Source organism: Pseudonaja textilis, chromosome 1, assembly GCF_049901715.1.
Source record: "Pseudonaja textilis isolate UNSWEBS1 chromosome 1, rPseTex1.2, whole genome shotgun sequence".
Classification (NCBI taxonomy): Eukaryota; Metazoa; Chordata; class Lepidosauria; order Squamata; family Elapidae; genus Pseudonaja; species Pseudonaja textilis.
Window position 1 is genome coordinate 143,154,084 of NC_141990.1, and position 18,470 is coordinate 143,172,553.

At 38.6% G+C, this 18,470-nt stretch overlaps 1 protein-coding gene across 2 annotated transcripts in view; it reads right to left on the reverse strand.

Moving 5' to 3' along the window:
- The window catches only part of CTNNA1 (catenin alpha 1), an 80,877-nt gene extending 74,610 nt beyond the window's left edge, over positions 1–6,267 (reverse strand). Inside the window, exon 1 of one of the 2 annotated variants that reach the window (XM_026710422.2) lies at positions 5,860–6,267. The gene's annotated coding sequence lies outside the window, so the exon portion shown is untranslated. Of the gene's footprint in view, positions 1–5,017; positions 5,534–5,859 lie in introns of those variants that run through there. The other variant, XM_087918542.1, reaches the window with a different exon arrangement.
- Between the last annotated feature and the right edge of the window lie 12,203 nt (positions 6,268–18,470).

Sequence of the window (18,470 nt, forward strand, 5' to 3'; positions counted from 1 at the left end):
AAGCACAACTGAATTTCTCTTTTGGCTTTCTCACCATTCTTAAAAACTCAGTGATTCTGTATCACAGAGCCTTCCAATACAACTGGTTGATCTCATTCCTTCACTACACAGATTTCAATGAAACATGTCTGTGACATCTGTCTAAAATGTATGCAATTGTTGAGCTGAAATAGCAATATGGTGATGTCATTAGTCCATTCAAAAACTTTATCCTTGTTTTTTTTCCCTGGCACTTCCACTCTAGATACAGCAAGAGATACTGTAGTAGTTTTGGCAAGCAGCCTAGATGACAATTAAATGACTGCATCATTAATGAAAGTACTATACTATACTTGTCTGGCAGATTATATAATAGCCATTAATCCTCCTATCCAGAGAACTTTTGATTACGCAACACATACTCCACAGAGACTTAGTATGGGGCAAACAATAATCACAATAAATGGAACACGTTTTCTTTAATAATGTTTATTTTGACCACTCACATTAAACCAATACTGGATGAACCAATTAGAGGATAGTTCCACAGTCACACAGTAATGGGAAAAGGATGTTATTACTGCAGGAAAGAGTATCTGTAAGAACATCCTGAATTTAGACTTTATTTAGTGATTTTTTTTCATTCTATGATAGCACTTTCATTACTCAGTTTTCCCATTTGCTGATGTAAATAAATGGTGAAAATCTCAGACTACTTTTGAAAGAAGATAAATTACCAAGTTGGTGTTAGCTCTACTAATGTCCAAGAGAAGTTATCCTAAATACCATATGAAAACTTGTAAATATGTAAGAATTTCAATGGCATTTAGTGAAAATTTAATATTATAGACACCTATCAAAACTAGCTACAGTATATTCAGATGTTTTTTTTCTCAATGCTAAACAAAAAGTTAGTAAGAAACCACCTCCAATACAAGCCAGGAGAAATTGGTGTGATATATTGTGTTACTTTCTACTTGAAGCACACATTGCTGTAAACTTATTTAGAATGGCATCTTCTGGTATAATTATTGCAGTAAGCATCTCTCTACAATTCTCTCTGCCAAGTCTTTTATCTTGTAATGCCTAAGCATGCCTTTAAGAAAACCTCCTGTGGAAATGCAGTATGAGTCCTTATCTCTGAGAAAGATTATTCTACAACTTAAAGGGAAAATTGTTTCTATATCCGAAAGGAATCAATCACAGAAGGGGCACATGTATGAAAAAATGCTGTTTGCTCATTAATCAATGTATATGTATGCATGTATGTATGTATGTAATTCTGCTTTGTTCGGGTATTTTCCCACGTAATTATAGTTGTGCTTTTAAAGTTGTAGTAACATTTCGGCAGAATCTCATCTGCCATCATCAGGCTTCTGTATCTGCCATCATCAGGCTTCACAGACGAACACTATACAGTCTGACTCACTATACAAAGTCTGACTCACAGACGAACCCAATACACAAGCCTGATGATGGCAGATGAAATTCTGCCGAAACTTTGCTACAACTTTAAAAGCACAACTATAATGACGTGGGAAAATACCCGAACAAAGCTGAATACCATACATATAAATACCTGCGAAAACTTAAGAAAACAAACATACATACATACATACAAAATGAAGGCCTCTAAAATGGTGCCAAAAGCAAACGATGTATTGATGAACATCTCCTGATGTTCAGTGGATCTTCTGGCTTCTCTAACTTTAAAGCGTTTCAGATTTTTAATTTTAAATGGGGGGTTGGCATGTTACAAAGCACAGTAGCATCGTCATTATTTCACAAAAAAACATTGTGCGGCCTAATATTGTGTTTCCAACAATATTGGAAAATAAAAATAGTGAACATCTACGGCTTAATGCTTGGTTATAACTGTACCCATTTCCCCACAAAACCATTGAGGGAAGGGTAGAAAGGATGACAGAACACTAATAATTTGCCCTTTATTAACTGGGATCTCATAATTGTTCCTTCATTGCAACCATTTTGTGAAGAAGTAAGCTTCTTATAGAAGAGTTATGACTCACAATATACTCCCAAATTTCAAAGCTCATAATTTGCTTAACAAATGGAAACAAAGCCCCAAAGAGATTTTAAAGCGGGGTTTTAAAGTTACCCTTGCTTTAGAGCAGGCCTGTCAAACTGGTAGTCTGTGGGCTGGATATGCCATGCACAGGCCATGCCCACCCTGTAAAGGCAAAAAACATTGCGATAAGTCACGACCTGGGATGCAATAGTTTGACACCGGTGCTTTAGACTCACGAAAGGAGTAGTATATAAGTTAAAAAGGTGTTCCCTTCTGAACTGCACAAATATGGATTGAAGAGATACTATCAAACTCTCATCACAACCCCTTTTTAAACACAAGGCTAATCAAGAAGGCATCCCCTGTGCTACAAAAATATCAAATCATACGTAGTACATCAGTCTTAAAATGTATGGATATTTATTATTGCTTATATGATTTGGCGTTCCCCAACTTAAAACAATTCTGGCTGTCTCACAATTATAGAGAGTAAGGAAGTGACCTTGATAGAGATATTCAAGGTGTGCTGCCTTATGAAAATAGGGGCTGAAACATTTTTAGATCCATAACAGGTATTCAGGCAGCCATCTCCAGAATTCATTGACAAATGGGGGGGAGAGATAAACAATCAGACTTGCAAAATTCTGTTATTGTAATCAATCTCCAGATACTCCACAACAACCTACCAACATCCAATATCAGAGTCCCCATTCCAAGGCCTGGGAGAATGCCAAGATCTATTTGGGCAAAGTTTGGGCCAAGATCTGTCTGGTAAAGACAGCAGGGTGGGAGCCATCTGGGTGTTATGGCATAACTTTATTTCACAAGGCAAGCACTGATATTGTTTAATTAAAGAAACTTGGAGTGCACCAATTCTTTCAGTTCAAATCAGCTGGGAAGACACCAAGGGACACAAATGATCCTTTAAATCAAGGAGTCAAACTCCCGGCCCCATCATGTGCTGGTCACGCCCATGCCTGGTTTAGCAAAGGGAGGAAAAATCCCGATATGTCATGTGATACTACTGTGACGTGAGTTTGATACCCCTGCCTTAAATAATTATCATGTAGGGCATTGTAGGTCATAACTAGCATCCTGAATTTCACTTAGAAGCTACCTGGCAAGCAATTGCCGCTCAGAGTTACATGGGCATATCAAAGCATTAATTCTGGACCAATTGAAACTTCTCAATGGTCTTCAAGGGCAGCCCCATGTAGCATGTGTTCCAATATACCCATATATTTAGCAATGCCATATCAGAACAGGAATTTTCAGTTCAGGTGAAAACCTAGTAAGATGGCTATCTATTTCTATTCTTGATATGTTATCTTGTAAAACAAAACAGATTGGAAAAGCATTCCCTAGCTCTAATCTGTCATTAAATCACAATCTAGAATACTTCATTTCAGATTGTTTTCACTTTAAAATCTTGAACAACTTGCATGTCACATATTATTGATAAACTTTTACTTTTTAATTGAAGAATTCCCAGCATCACTTTATAGCTATCAATACAGAGAGAGAAAAAAAACTAATGTAAGAATCTTAATAAATTGGGACTGTATAACTTTCAAAATTCATCTTTGCCTTATATATATGACTATACTCTGTTTCTTGACCAACACAGCTTAGCATTTGGGTCCAAATTGTGGACCTTAACCATACCTATTTTTAGATATATGCAGCAAAGGGCAGTTTGATTATGCTCTAAACCGAATATTCATATCCAAGACAACTTCCAAAAACAACTGTTCAAAGTTGGCCTTCTCTCTTTGCTAGTAACTAGTATACCAAATATCCACCATGGGGAAAAGGGGGCGGAGATGACCAAGAGAATGAAGAAATATTAGATTAGAACAAATAAATAGTTAAATAAGCAAAATATCTGGTGCATTTCATTACAATGTCTCTACTACTGACATAATAGATGTCTTGATAAAACATACAGTTGGAAGAAATGAATGCTATCTTAAAGTTCTACAAAATAATAAAAAAAAACAGAAAAGCAATAGGTGATGAAAAATGTTTGGACCCAAAGTTACAGATGTATCCCATAATCACACACAAAAATTAGTAAATCCCTTATTTTATTAACACATGGGTAATCTTAATGGTAATGCGGGAACAATGCTTTCATGTGCTTCAAAGGTAGTATCATTTTTGAATCAAGCATAATTTCTGGTGTTTTCAGATACATCCTTACAATTGTGACATTGTGGAAACCCTCTTTCACAATATCACCATTACAAACACATCCTGCTGCCTTTGAAAGTAATATTCAGATGGTACATAAGCTGTGAAGTAGTAGGATTTCCTATCTCACAGACTGTAATGACTGCTCTACATTCTTTAAATTTCAATTTACAGAGCCAACAGCCCCATGTAAAATATTTTACAAGATTTATATAAAATGTGCTTACTATATTCAATAATACCCCAGAATTATTGAAATATTTTTAGTATATGAACCATAATATTGATATCAGAACACAAGCTATGAATGTTTCATGTCATCACTCAACTTCAGGTAGTTTAATACCAAGTCTGTAAAATCTTTTTTTTTTAAATCAGAAGAGATACCCAGCTTCTTCTCAGGGTCAGCAAAAAATACTTGAAGATTATACTTTTTATAGTAAAAATATTCATCTGTTTATGATTAATGTTACTTATAGGAAAGGAAGCTTATAGGAATTATCCTGGCCATTCAGAAAGCAGATTTGAATTTAAAAAAAAAACCTGTCAGAACAGATTTATTAAACTTGAAATTTTTGAGAAACAGATAACAGAAGCCCAATTTTTAAAAAAACACAGGAGGCTCAATGGGTTAACCCAGTAGCTAAAAAAATGAAAGACTATTTATCCATAAAGATTTACAGCGATTGTTTCATAAGCTGTCTTCTGCACAGGATTTAAGCCAGAAAGATTTAAGCCAGTTTTCTGAAACCTGCTCCTCTTTGACACGCTTTATATATATATAAAAATCGCATACTGTAGTTAAACCCGGCTTACATGACGGTGGATCTAATAACTGCTTAGCCAGCACTTTTGTTTGCTTTTTTAACACCAGCAAGTTTTCGAAAAGTCCCTCAAAAAGTGCTTTGACTCCCCCACTGGGGAACGAGGCAAGCCAGGACTTCCTCTCTCTCTCTCAGCTGCCAGCAACTTCTCACGCCGACGGATGAGGGGAAAAAAGGGAGCCTTTTCTCCACCCTCCTCCTCCTCCTCCTCCCCATTAAAAAAAAACACAACAACTCGCGTCCTGTTTCCTTATGGGAGAAAGGTCCATTGCACGTCACAGCAAAATACCCCCAAACGACTGGGGGTGGGTGGGAGAGGAAGGGGGGAATACGACCCCAACTGGCAGCAAGAGGAAACCCGCGAGAAACTTTTCTCATTACGGCGGGCTCTCAAGTCTCAGAGCCTCCCGAAGAAACTTGAGGAAAAGAAAACCCGACTTCCTTGCTCCGCCTGCCTTGCCTCCCTTCGGAGGAGAACTGGAATGGGGACACCGCCCGGGGTTGAAGTGAGGGAGAGAGGGGAGGGGGGGGGAGGGCAGGGAGGCCGTTGGCGCAGGAGGCGAAGGGAACTAGAAGCAGGAGTAGTCCCCCCTCCGGGCAGTTCCGGGTCTCTTTCTCTCTCTCTCTCTCTCTCTCTCTCTCTGCCTCGGGAAGGGAGGAGAAGTCCAAGAAGGGAGCCGAGGCCGCTCTCGGTCCCGCCGCACTGCTGCCGTTTTGAGGGCAGCCCACTTCTAAAACTTTCCAACTCGGCCGGCCAAGAGAAGAAGGCCCAAAGCCGGACAAAGCGACGCCCACGCCACATCTCCAACCGCCTCCATTGACCTCGAAAGTTACCTGCGGCGGCTCTTTTTTTTTTTTCCTCCTTTTCTTTCCCCCTCCGCTGTGACGACGGCGATTCGCGCTGGCTTTCCAAACACCCCCTCACCCCGTCCAACAGGCCCGCGCTTTTGTCTCTCGCAGCGGTCGGTTTAGGTGCGGCCGCCTCGCTTGAGCCCCGTGCCTGGCTGATGCTGCCTCCGCCGCCGCCGCCGCTGCTGCCGCGCCCCGTCCCAAACTCAAGCCCGAAAGTCCACACGGAAGACGACGAGGAAACGGGACTCTTCCGGGCACCTCCCCCTGCCGCTTTAGCCCAGGCTCTTCTCGGCACCGCCCTCTGCTCCTGGCCGGCTCGTCCCAGCACCGCCCTCGGCCGCTTGGCTTCCCGGCCCTTTCCAACAGCGAACGGCTCTTCCGAGCACCGCCCGCCTCGGAAAGGCAGAGGCACAGAGAGAGAGAGAGAGAGCGGCCGGGCGGGGTGAGGGTGGGGGCGTGGAGGAAGTGGGTGAATCAGGGCGAGAGAGTTTCAGGTGAGAGTTTCAGACCGAGCTTGCGCTCGGCGCGGCCGGAGGGGCGGGGGAGGGGGGAAGCCCTCTTCCGAAGATTCCCGACGGGCGCACGTAGTTTTTAACGCACCTTTTTATGGACATGAGGGGAAGGGAGGATGTTTGTACGTGTGTGTGCGTGTTCCTCTTTTCCATATACGGACTGGGAGCGCTTCCACCTCTTGTAGGGGAAAAACAAAGGCACGAAATCCGGTGCAAGCGACGTCACGGCTACGGGAAAGGCATTTTGTGGAAAGAATAGCCTTCCTTTCCTTGGAAGGGATGATTTTTAAGCGCGCTCTTAGTAAAAACAAAAAGTCAAGCAGAGTTTAACAGACATTCCATTGGATCGCAACTGGTGAAGTGAGACTTTACCAAAGAGGGATGGCAAAAATGCCCTAATAAATTTGTTGGCCTTTTTAAGCTCGCTCTTTTTTTAAAAAAAAATCTTTTTCTTTTTGCTATAACAGCACATGGCTATTTTTCGAAAAAACATCTTTGATACAAAATTATTTATTGAGAATGCTTACACCTCACTGTTCTTTTTAAAGAAAGAACTTAAGGCAGCACAAAGTTGGGCCAAAAAATCAACAATAATATACAACTTGAGTGCACTGGCTAAGCGTGATTGCCAGCGGAGCAGAAAACAATGCCAGCTCAGCTAGTTTTACTGTCAGATAAGCTTTATTTATTTTGTTCAAAACATGGGGACTTCCTGCTCTTTAACAAACTCTCCAGATCCTCCTTGCGCTCAATGCATTCTTCAGGTAGCACATATGGACCTGGACAAATTCTTGTGGGTGTTGATTGGTCAGTTTTTTGCAATCTAGACTTCTTTATTCAAATCTCAGCTCCCACATTTTCATTTTTTGAGGGTTGTTGGCGATACCAACCAGGAACATCTCTGGAGGGCTTTTGCTTGGATTAGGTTGGTTTTAATATTCAGATTGTTGTAAGTGTGTAGGGGAGGTATACAGAAGAAACTGTCAAGGATCTTGGAGTTCTCATCTCAAATGACCTAAGCGCTAGAGCCCACTAACTACATAGCCAAAAAGGAGTTAAGAGTTGTTAACCTTATCCTATGTAGCTTTTTCTCTGGTAATATTACACTAATAACTAGAGCATACAAAACATTTGCTAGACCAATACTCGAATACAGCTCATCAGTCTGGAACCCACATTACATATCTGATATTAACACAGTTGAGAAAGTCCAAAAATAGTTCACGAGAAGAGTCCTTCACTCCTCTACTCATTGCAGAATACCTTATGCCACCAGACTTGAAATTCTAGACCTAGAAAACCTAGAACTATGCCGCCTTCGGTCCAATCTAAGTATAGTATCTAAAATCATACATTGCAATGCCTTACCTGTCAATGAATACTTCAGCTTCAACCATAACAACACAAGAGCAAACAATAGATACAAACTCAAGGTTAATCGCACCAAACTTGATTGGAGGAAATATGACTTCAGCAACAGAGTGGTCAGTGTCTGGAATACTCTACCTGACTCTGGTTTCTTCCCCAAACCCCAAAAACTAATCTTAGACTGTCTTCTATTGACCTCTCCCCTTTCCTAAGAGGTCTGTAGGGGTCGTGCATAAGTGCACCAATGTGCCTACCGTTCCTGTCCTATTGTTTCTTTTATATATTTTTTATTTTTCTTACATGTATCCATGTATTCATAACTATGTTTTTACTTATACCTATTATCTTGTAAGAAATTGACAAATAAAAATAAAATAAATAAAAGAAGCCATTCTGACTTCTTTCTAATGTTAATTCTGGCAGAGTGATTCTAGGAATGGGCAGCTTCACTATGTCAGCTGGGCCAAGGCAGTTTAGACCAGTTGTGTGGACTTGCTGACTTAGGAATTCTGGGAATTGCAGTTCTAGCTGAGGTTGAGAAACATTAGATTTGAATGATGGGTTCAGGAGATGCCCACAAATTAGTTGATTAACTTCCCAGCTGAACATCATTTGGCCCTGGCTTTACTCTGAGTTGCATGTTTTCTTCCTAAAAGCACAGCTAATATGGTCCAAATGTGGTCTGTAAAGTTATTGGACTAGGAACAAGGATATCCCAGTTCTAGTACACCAGGGAAGTCAAATTCACATTGTCATGGCAGCGTCACATGACGTATCAGGACTTTCCCCTCTGTTAAACTGGGCTGCGTGTGACACATCCGGCCTGTAGGCCAGGAGTATGACAGCCCTATAGTACACCCTCACCTATGGAAGCTCACCTGACCTAAAGCTAACTTTAGGCCAGTCACTCACTCTCATTTCAACCCATCTCATAGGTTTGGTTGGAAGGAGTGTTAAATACATTGCCACGAGTTACAGGATGAAAGGAAGGATATGCATCTTAAGAAAAGGACTATCCAGCCACACTTTTTAAAATTTCAGTATCAAAATATGCTTGGAATTACTTTATACCAGCCCCGGATCGAGGAAAAGTTAGCCAAGAAAATTTCATAGGATACAAATTTTGAAAGGATTTATTCAACTAGGGATCTGTAGGAATGTATTTACCTTATGCTAAAGAAATTTGTGTATATAGTCATCATCCCATTCTGGGAAGCATTACTGGTAGTTCTTGATTTACAGCTATTCATTTAGTGACCATTCAAAAATACGATGATACTAAAAAAGTGACTGACAACTAGTTTTTACACTTAACATCTGTTGCAGCATCCCCATGGTCACGTGATTTGGTGCTTGGTAAGTGGCATGTATTTACATAAGTGGCATAAATTTGGGTGCTTGGTAAGTGGCATGTATTTACGACAGTTGCACCGTCCTGGGATCATCTGATCACCATTTGTTATCTTCCTTGCCAGCTTCTAACAAGCAAAGTCAATGGCAGCATGATTCACTTAACAACTGCAGCGATTCACTTAATAACCCATGGCAAAAAAATGTAAAACGGGGCAAAACTCCCTTAACAACTGTTGCCTAGCAACAGGAACTTTAAGCATAATATGTAGAGTCCCTATATTCACTTTAATAAATATAAATATGTCAATTATTTTAGTGTTAAGGCAGGGGTGCCAAACTCATGGCCCACGGGATGCATCACGCGTTGGCCACCCCCACTCCCATTTTAGCGAAGGGGGAAAAGTCATGATACGTCACAGGACGACATGATGCCATGATCTTGACACCCCTGTGTTAACAGAACTCCTCAGATCAGATAACTTGGTATTTCCAGATGGGGTTATTGGGAGGATTTGAGGATGCTTTGACTGCTGTGCTAACTTCGCTTGTAGAAAGGAAGTTTTGCTTATTTAAATCTGATAACTGAGATATTTAAACGTGTCTACAAATATCAATAAAGCATGATACAGTGCCCTCCCTTTTTTTAATAAAAATGTCTTATTTTCTATATGTTGTTTTTAAGAATCAAGTACTATATTTAGAGATTGTATCAAATATTATAATAGAAGAGAACAATCTCTGAATTTACTAGAATTGGTTTTCCACAAAACTGCAGTCTTCTTTTAAAACAAATGGTCATTTGAGAGTTGCTGGAAATGTGATGGATGTACTTTTAACTGTCTAACCTTCCAGTTTTGGAGGGGAAGGAAATTGCCTCAGATTCAGAGCTGGCTTCCTTTCCAGTAAATTTCCAATAAATTCATAATAACTTTCTTTACTAGTAAATATAATACATCGAAGTAAATCTAACTAAGGACACATTAACTTATTTGTCATTTTTATGGGCAGGTGGGCACACTTCCAAAGTGTTGAATTGTAGCCATCTATCATTTTTACATTGTAAAATATAAATATAAAATACATGCGGTCTGTATCATCCCTAGAGGCACTAGTAGAAACAAAGTTAATGCTAGAGGTTGATGCTTTATTTGCATCATGTCACCCATATATTTATTTCTTTGTTTAATTGAAACAATTGAATAAATAATTGGAATTAGGTGCCAAGAAATGCCATCTGCCAGTGTATAGATACTTTGGTCTTTCTGCTGGCAGGCTGCCTACTCTGCCATAGTTCTCAATGACTTACCAGCATATTCTTGTTTATTGCCTCTGTAATATCATGACTTTGAGAGAACACTGCATTTGCAGTTTCTTTTTTCTTGAAACTTCACAAAAATGTCGTAGTGACAAAATGTTTGGGTTTATTTGGTATAGCTGGCATGACTTTGATGGTGTTCAGCTTCTATTTACCATCCTGTAATTTATGCTTCTGCATTCTCCTTTCCATGAATATAGTTCATGTTTGCCCAACCTTTGGCTTTCCTGGGCCAAAGATTAAGTGAAGTGGAATTACCTGGGTCGCATTTAAAATATATAATTTAGTTAATATATATAAACCACAAACTTCCTTTAAAATATTTTTATTATCCTGCGGGCTATATTACTAGCTATCTACAGTTGCATATGGCCCATGGGCTGCAGGTTGGACATGCCTGATTTAGTTGATTGAAAGCTGGCTGTTGTACTTGTAATCTCATGTCAAATTTACCTTGATTTTGGTGTGAGGAAGGCCTATGTAGTTCCCTAAGACCTTTCCACTGACAATATGTGTCTTACATAACTGATGAAGGGACCTAGACATACAATATACCTGCTGATGCTCCAATTCATTTATATAAAACATCTCATGGCTAGGAAAAACAAGCAGTGATACACTCAGAGGCTGATGGTATGAGATTTTCCAGTAGCTCCCAACAGTCTTCTCTGATGGGACTGGCTAATTTGTTGATTCAGAAGTCCCAAACAGTGCACCTGTTACTTCCTAGATGCCCATGTAGAATTCCAGTGACCTTGTAGCACACAAGAACATCCGTATGTTATTGATATTGTGGCTACTATTTTATGACTCCATTTTTCAAAAATCTCCTTCAGTATTTTTAATGTCATAATTTTTTACATCCTCTTATCAGACTCTATATTTTTTCTCTGCCTAAAATCTTTAATCCTCTCCACTGTCCAGTTTTTGAAATCATAATTATCTGTGTATGTCTTGTAAAAACCAAAATAACATCTATTTCTCATGACGAGCTGGTGGACTTCACAAATTCCAAAACCTTATTTAAATATGTATTTTAAATATTCTAAAATATGAAATACTTATTTCAATATTCCAATTTTATTTGGAACCTTAGTCTGTTTATAACTTTGTTAGATCACAATCTTCTTTAGCTTTGTGGAGGTTTATTTCAGTTTCTTTGAATTCTTAAACTTATGATTATTATTTTCTTTCTTTCCAGATTGAAAGCAGGCTCATCTGGTGTTTTCAAACTTGTCATTCCAAAGATTTCTAATAGGTTAGAAGTAGTTAATGAGTTATTTCAAAAAGCAATCAAAAAGTGAGGTTTGCAAATTTAATACCCTTTAAAAGGCTCTGACACAGTTGTAAATAAGATGGCTGATCGTATTATCTCTTAGTGCATAAACCCACAGAAAAATTGTGTTCAGTCTCTTTGCAAGGTGCAGCCATCAGGAACGTATGTCAACTCCCATCCTCTCTTTATTTGGAGACATCTTAGCCTTGAGAGTGTTAGAGGAGACCTTCCATAACATCTTATCAAAGCACTTGAATATCTTTTTAGTACATTTGATTTTAACTTTAGTGGCTATTGTGAACTACTAAGATTCCATATTCCTTCTCCTTACCAAATACACAGGTTGGCTTGAAATAGTTGTCCAGTTTTTACTATTCAATCAGTTTGTCAGAATTTTTACAAAAAAAAATCTAAATTCTTATTTGGAGTTGATGTCACAAGGTGGTAGGTTTTAATGATGTTCAGGCCTGGAGAATTGGCTAAATCTTTTGAGTATAAACAATTGGTAATTTTTAAACATCGCCATTACCTCCCTTGGTTCTGATGTGTTTTACTATATCTGTGCTTTTATTTTGCCCCTGACTATAAATTCAATAAATCATATAAAAAGCACAGGACACAAATGCATTCCTCCTAGCAAGATATCAACCTTAATTTGCTACTGCTAGTAACGTAATTACTGTTACAGATTTGTTACCAGTTGGTTGTTGGCATGGAAATTGTCCCGTAGAGATGCCCAGGGGGTAAACAGCATTGGTTGGGCTTCTCAATGATGTCTGGCAGGAACGGGATGCGAGTATACACAATCCTCAACTTACGACCACAATTGAGCCCAAAATTTATGTTGCTAAATGAGAAATTTATTAAGTGACTTTTGCTTCATTTTATGACTTGTCTTGCCAAATTTGTTAAGTGAATCATTGCAGTTGTTAAATTAGCAACACAGTTGTTAAGTGAATCTGGCTTCCCCATTGACTTTGCTTATCAGAAGGGGATAACATGACTCCGGGACACTGCAACTGTAATAAATATGAATCCGTTGCCAAGCATTTGAATTTTGATCATGTGACCATGGGGGATGCTGCAATGGTCGTAAAGTGTGAAAAATGGTCCTAAGTCACTTTTTTCAGTGCTGTTGTAACTTGGACCTGTCACTAAGCGAAGTATTGTAAGTTGAGGATTACCTATAGTGCATCTGTCCTTGCTCTGTTTGGTCTCTCAGTTGTTTTTGATACCATTGACCATAATACCCTCCTGGAATGGCTATGGGGGTTGGAAGTGAGAAGCACTGTGTTGTTCTCTGACAGTCTTTATTGTGATATGGTTGGATTATACCTGTCCTACAGAAATGCAAGCACAGGTTTAATTCAGATCAAACAAAGTGTTGAAGAAGAAAAGCATGCATTGGCTGATTATGTAAAAGGCCATCAAAAACAAACATTGAGAATTAATGATTAGGAATTGGAACTTACTAAAGGTTGTTGTTGTTGTTAGTTGCGAAGTCGTCTCTGACCCATCGCGACCCCATGGACAACGTTCCTCCAGGCCTTCCTGTCCACTATCATCCCACTGGGCCCATTTAAACTCACGCCTACTGCTTCAGTGACTCTATCCAGCCACCTCATCCTCTTTCGTCCCCTTCTTCTATTGCCCTCAATCTTCCTGAACATTAGGCTCTTCTCCAGTGAGTCCTTCCTTCTCATTAGGTGGCCAAAGTATTTGATTACTAAAGGTACAGGAAGCAAAAAATGAATATCAAAAGAATGTAATAAAAACAAGAACAGAATGCTGTCATGACAATGTTACGTGTCAATTTCTACCAAAGGTCAAGGGGAAAGTGCATAAAGATAAAACCTAGCAGTGGCTTACAATGGTAACATTAAAAAAAGAAAAGAAACGGAAGGGTTGATTTTGACTGTGGAAGAGCAAGCTATTCAAACGAATGCAACAAGGCTAGAATTGAAAAATCATCAAATGATTCAAGGGGCACATTGTGCAAAAAAGCAATAGAAACAGCAGATCATATGGGATATGATTGCACAAACCGATTGCACAAACCGATTATAAACATACCACTAGAATATCTGTGAAAATTAGCATGTACAGGAAAGTAAAGGAAAATTGGTGGGACCATACAGTTGAAAATGTAGTTGAAAATGAGCATTATTGTTGTTGGATAATAATTGTGTCCTCATCTGGCAGATAGCTAGATAAATGTAGACTGAATGAAACGTATTCATACTGTCAGAAGTCTCCAAAATCATTGGTATGCATTACACTTAATAAACAACAGTCAGTGATATACTGGCATACTATTTGTTACTATACTGCATACAATAGATCAGGGGTTCCCAACCTGGGGTGCTTGCAAACTGTCACTGCATTTCTTGATTTTCAAGCAACCTTCAACAATGTATACTGGCCAACTTCAAAAAAGTCTTGAAAAGTAAACACATGTCCATAAAAGCCTACTGCAAGATTTATTTTATTTATTTGTTTGTTTGTTTATTATTTAGTACAGGGGGTTCCCAACCTGGGGGCGCGAGACGATATTCCAGGGGGTGCGAGAAAAGTCCAGGTAAATAATAGGATATTGGCTATATGTTGGCATTTCTATTTATTATGCAATGGATTAACTTTGTTTTCATTTTAGAGTTAAGTATCGTTATTTAGTGGCTGTCACATACATAGCTGAAAAGATTCAATCCTACCATATATTTAATGCGTTCAGTAGTTCCTAAAGTCTAAATTTCAGGGGGTGCGAGGTTCGAGTGAAATTTCTTTAGGGGGGCGAAAAAAAGGTTGGGAACCACTGCAATAGATAATCAAGATAAGTGCAATGAGTTATTGTGCCAATCTAAACAATCTTCCAATGGATTACATTTGGGCAAACTTTTGCAACTAGAACTCGTGTGTGTGAGCAGGAAGACAACACTCTATCATTTAAGTTACTGCAGTATTTAGATAAAAGTGGCTTAATTAAGTCCCTAGCCCAAGATAAATAATGCAACGGAAGTATATGGTCAACAGATTCAATTTTCACTATTGGACAGAGACAAAGATAATCTGGCAATGAGCTACTGCTGAATCTACCTTCTGATTGTGCTAACGGCAGCATATTATCTAGCCAGGATGAAGGTTCTTCAATATTTTAGGCACAAGATATTGGCAAGATAAGGAACAACTGAGAAGGGTTTACTGAGTAAGCTGAAGTGGTAAGACCATGGTTTAGGTCTTTCAGGAAATTAAGTTTTTTTAAAAAACAGAAAAGCTGTATCAGCTCCACACAAGGAACTGACCTTAGACAGAGAAGCCACAGTCTTTGATCTAAATTTATTCCCTTAATCATAAAGGTACCATAGAAAATCAGGGAGATAAAAAGTGTCTCAAAATTTAAGTCAGTATTTTAGGTAACAAGGCAATCTGTATATCTGAATTGAAATCCATCTGGTCTCTAACATAGAAAAGCAGCTGGATTCACCTTGCAAATTTCTTAGAAATTCTGATTCAACAGTTTCAAAGAGAGTGTTAGAGATTAGAACCTTTGTCCTACATATCTTAATAGCTGCTGAAACATCTTTATTGCCATTCTGAATCACAAAATGCAGGACAGCATTTAAAAGCCATTGAGCCTTTGTGAACAGTGTCTTTATCTGTTATTTCCAAGATGTAGAGGCATAAAAAGGCATAAAAAGAGACCCCAAGATATTTAAAGACTTTGACCTAGTTGATGCTAATGCTACCTTTCATCCACAAATAATGATGATGATTCTTAGACAATTATTTTTATTTTCTCTTGATTAAAGTCAGGCCCATTTTCCATACGGAAAGAGACAAGACCCCTAAGACATCGTTTGAGACTTAATAAAGACATAGAAAATATGATTTCACTGTCTTCATAAAACAACACTGAAACAAACCTATTGGTTAATGAAGGAGAGGGAAACAGTCTGGAAGTGACCTGTGCCACCGGCTTTGTGCTTCAACCTTGGTTGCATTTATATAAAACTCTTTATGTCTAGGAAAAAAAAGTAGTGCTATAATCAGAGGCTGTTAGAATAATAAGATTTTCCAATAGCTCCCAGCAGTCTGATGTGACTGGCTAATTTGTTGACTCAGAAGTCCCAGGCAATGCACATGTTACTTCCTAGATGACCTCATCCAAACAGAATTCCAATGACCTCGTAATTTGCTGGAGGAGACATTGTTGATATTGTGGCTACTATTTTCTGATTCCATTTTTCATTTTCTCCTTCAGTCTTTTTATTGTCATAGCATCTTGCATCATCTTACCAGCCCATATATCAAGGGTCTTCAAACTTGGCAAGTTTAAGACTTGTGGACTTCAACTCCCAGAATTCCTGAGCTAACATGACTGGAGGAGGAATTCTGGGAGTTGAAGTCAACAAGTCTTAAAGCTGTCCAGTTTGAAGGGCCCTGCTGTATATGCTTGATAAATGTAAAACAACCTTTGCACCTGAGGAACCTCAAATATATTGGACTTAATTCCTATAATTCTCAGATGGCACGATTGGAAATTATGGGATTTAAAGTCCAAGAAGGAGAACTGTTGGGGTGGGAGGTGGGGGGGTTACAACTGTTGGGGAGTTGCAGTTAAGGTTTGATAAAAAAAAAATTGCCACTTCAGACTGAAGTGATCGGGTTACCAAAAATGAAATCAGTCTATAATTCATTTTGTTATTTAATTTTTTTAATAAAATAATCCAAGAAAGTCTTGTCCAATTAGTTTGTTGAGCGTTATAAATACTTACATGTTAAACATCTCCATATTAAACTGATGTATTTGAATGACAGAAGACAATGTTCTAGGGTTTGAACAAGCTAATTTCAGATAAATTAGATCATCTTCAGATTGCTGTCTAGTTCTCTAGTGCCAAGCCAAGAAATATACTTTCCATCCAGAAGGAAAACCATATGTTGCTTGCATAGATTTGAAGGCCTTTTTTTTACTTGATTCTCAAAAATGGCTTATGGGAAAAACTAACTATATCCTGTATCAACTAGTGTTTACTAGCTTTAATCATGGTACTTCATGAGAACAATGCCATGCATGTTTATTATGGCTTTCTTTCCCAAATCCAATCCAAAAAAGGTAAAATACAAGGTTGCATCTTGGCACCGATCTTTTTAATAATTACATGAATGACAATTAACTTTCCCATAGTAAATGTTCTGCAGGTGCTTATTTTAACAGGTGCTTCAGTTAAATATGTGCATAGGATACATATTTGAATATGTGCTTGAACGTATATTCTGCTAAAGTGTGATTGTGCAATGCATGTTTATTAACGTCCCAATTTGAAGATATCATTTAATCAACTAGATCATACCATAGTATATAGAGCTTTAGTGTAAAAGTGGACTTCTTATGAAAAAGAAATCCTAGAGTAATTCCTGGGTAATCACACAGTGTAAAATTACTCCGTTTGCTATATAGATTGCTTCAGTGAGAAGCACCATTGAAAGAAATAAATTAGTGTCCAAAATTGATCCTGCTGATTACTATTCTGCAGGTTAAGAAACCTTACAGTTTTCTATAAAAGAATTCTCATTCTATGTACATTATGTGACTATTATGCTCAGATGATGGAGTCATGACTGATCATATTTCTAGTGAGTTAAATCTTGCATAATGTCTTTATTTCAGAAATGCTGAGAAATTCTTTTAACATTTCACTCTCCTGCAATGGATTAGTTTTATCGTCAGTCATGGTTGATATGAGAGAGGCTTTGCTTAGACTACACAATGACAACAGTCTGCCACCAAAATCAACAGTTCTGTTGTTCCACCTTTGATTCCCTGTAATCTTCAGGTGTTTAAGTATCAGCATTGTGATGTCATAATTGTGCTTTTGTTTAATGAGCCTGCCATAAGCAGTCACTGATGTGAATAACAGCTAGGAAAGCTCATTCCTTCACAGCGTATGTTTAATGAATGTTTTCATACATCATAAGGGAAAGGAAAACCAATCAACAAAGAATTATGTTTTTTAACTGAAGTGTGCCTGCAGTAGATTGCAGATTGGATTTCATCATGGTGAACCCAGCAGTTTCATTCCAAGCTTTGGATGTATTCCAGAGTTTTACATAGCACGGGCCCCCCAAACTTAACTACTTCAGTGATTCATTCAGCAACTGGGGCAAGAAAGGTCGTAAAACGAAACAAAACTCACTTAACAAATGTCTCACTTGGGCACATAAATTTTGGGCTCAATTTTAGTCGTAAGTCAAGGACTACCTGTAATAATGAAATACATATGGTTAGGATCCATTCTGGGTCAGTCACTGGGACCAGAGGTTTTTGTTTTTTAGGGCTGAGCTGGAGCACGAGTCTGAAAGCTCGGAAAACAAAACCTCTGGTCCCGCTGATCGACCAGATTGGATCCTGCAACATTATCCTGGGACACGTGTGTTTGCCCTCATTCATACACATGGTTAGTTGATGTTTTTCACCTGCTTCTATTGATAATTATTTATGTCAAGGGTCCTCAATCTTGGCAACTTTAAGACTTGTGGATAGCTGGCTGAGGAATTCTGGGAGTTGAAGTCCAAACGTCTTAAAAGTTGCCAAGTTTGGAGACCTCTGGCATAGCATTACATGCTGACTTCTGATTCTTCTTTACCACTTCTTAATCACACATCTTTTAAATGCATTGATAAACATCATCCATTCAAAGATTGGGTAGAGCATTTTATAGATTAGAGACTAGATTACAGCTAGCCCTCAACTTACAACAGTTCATTTCGT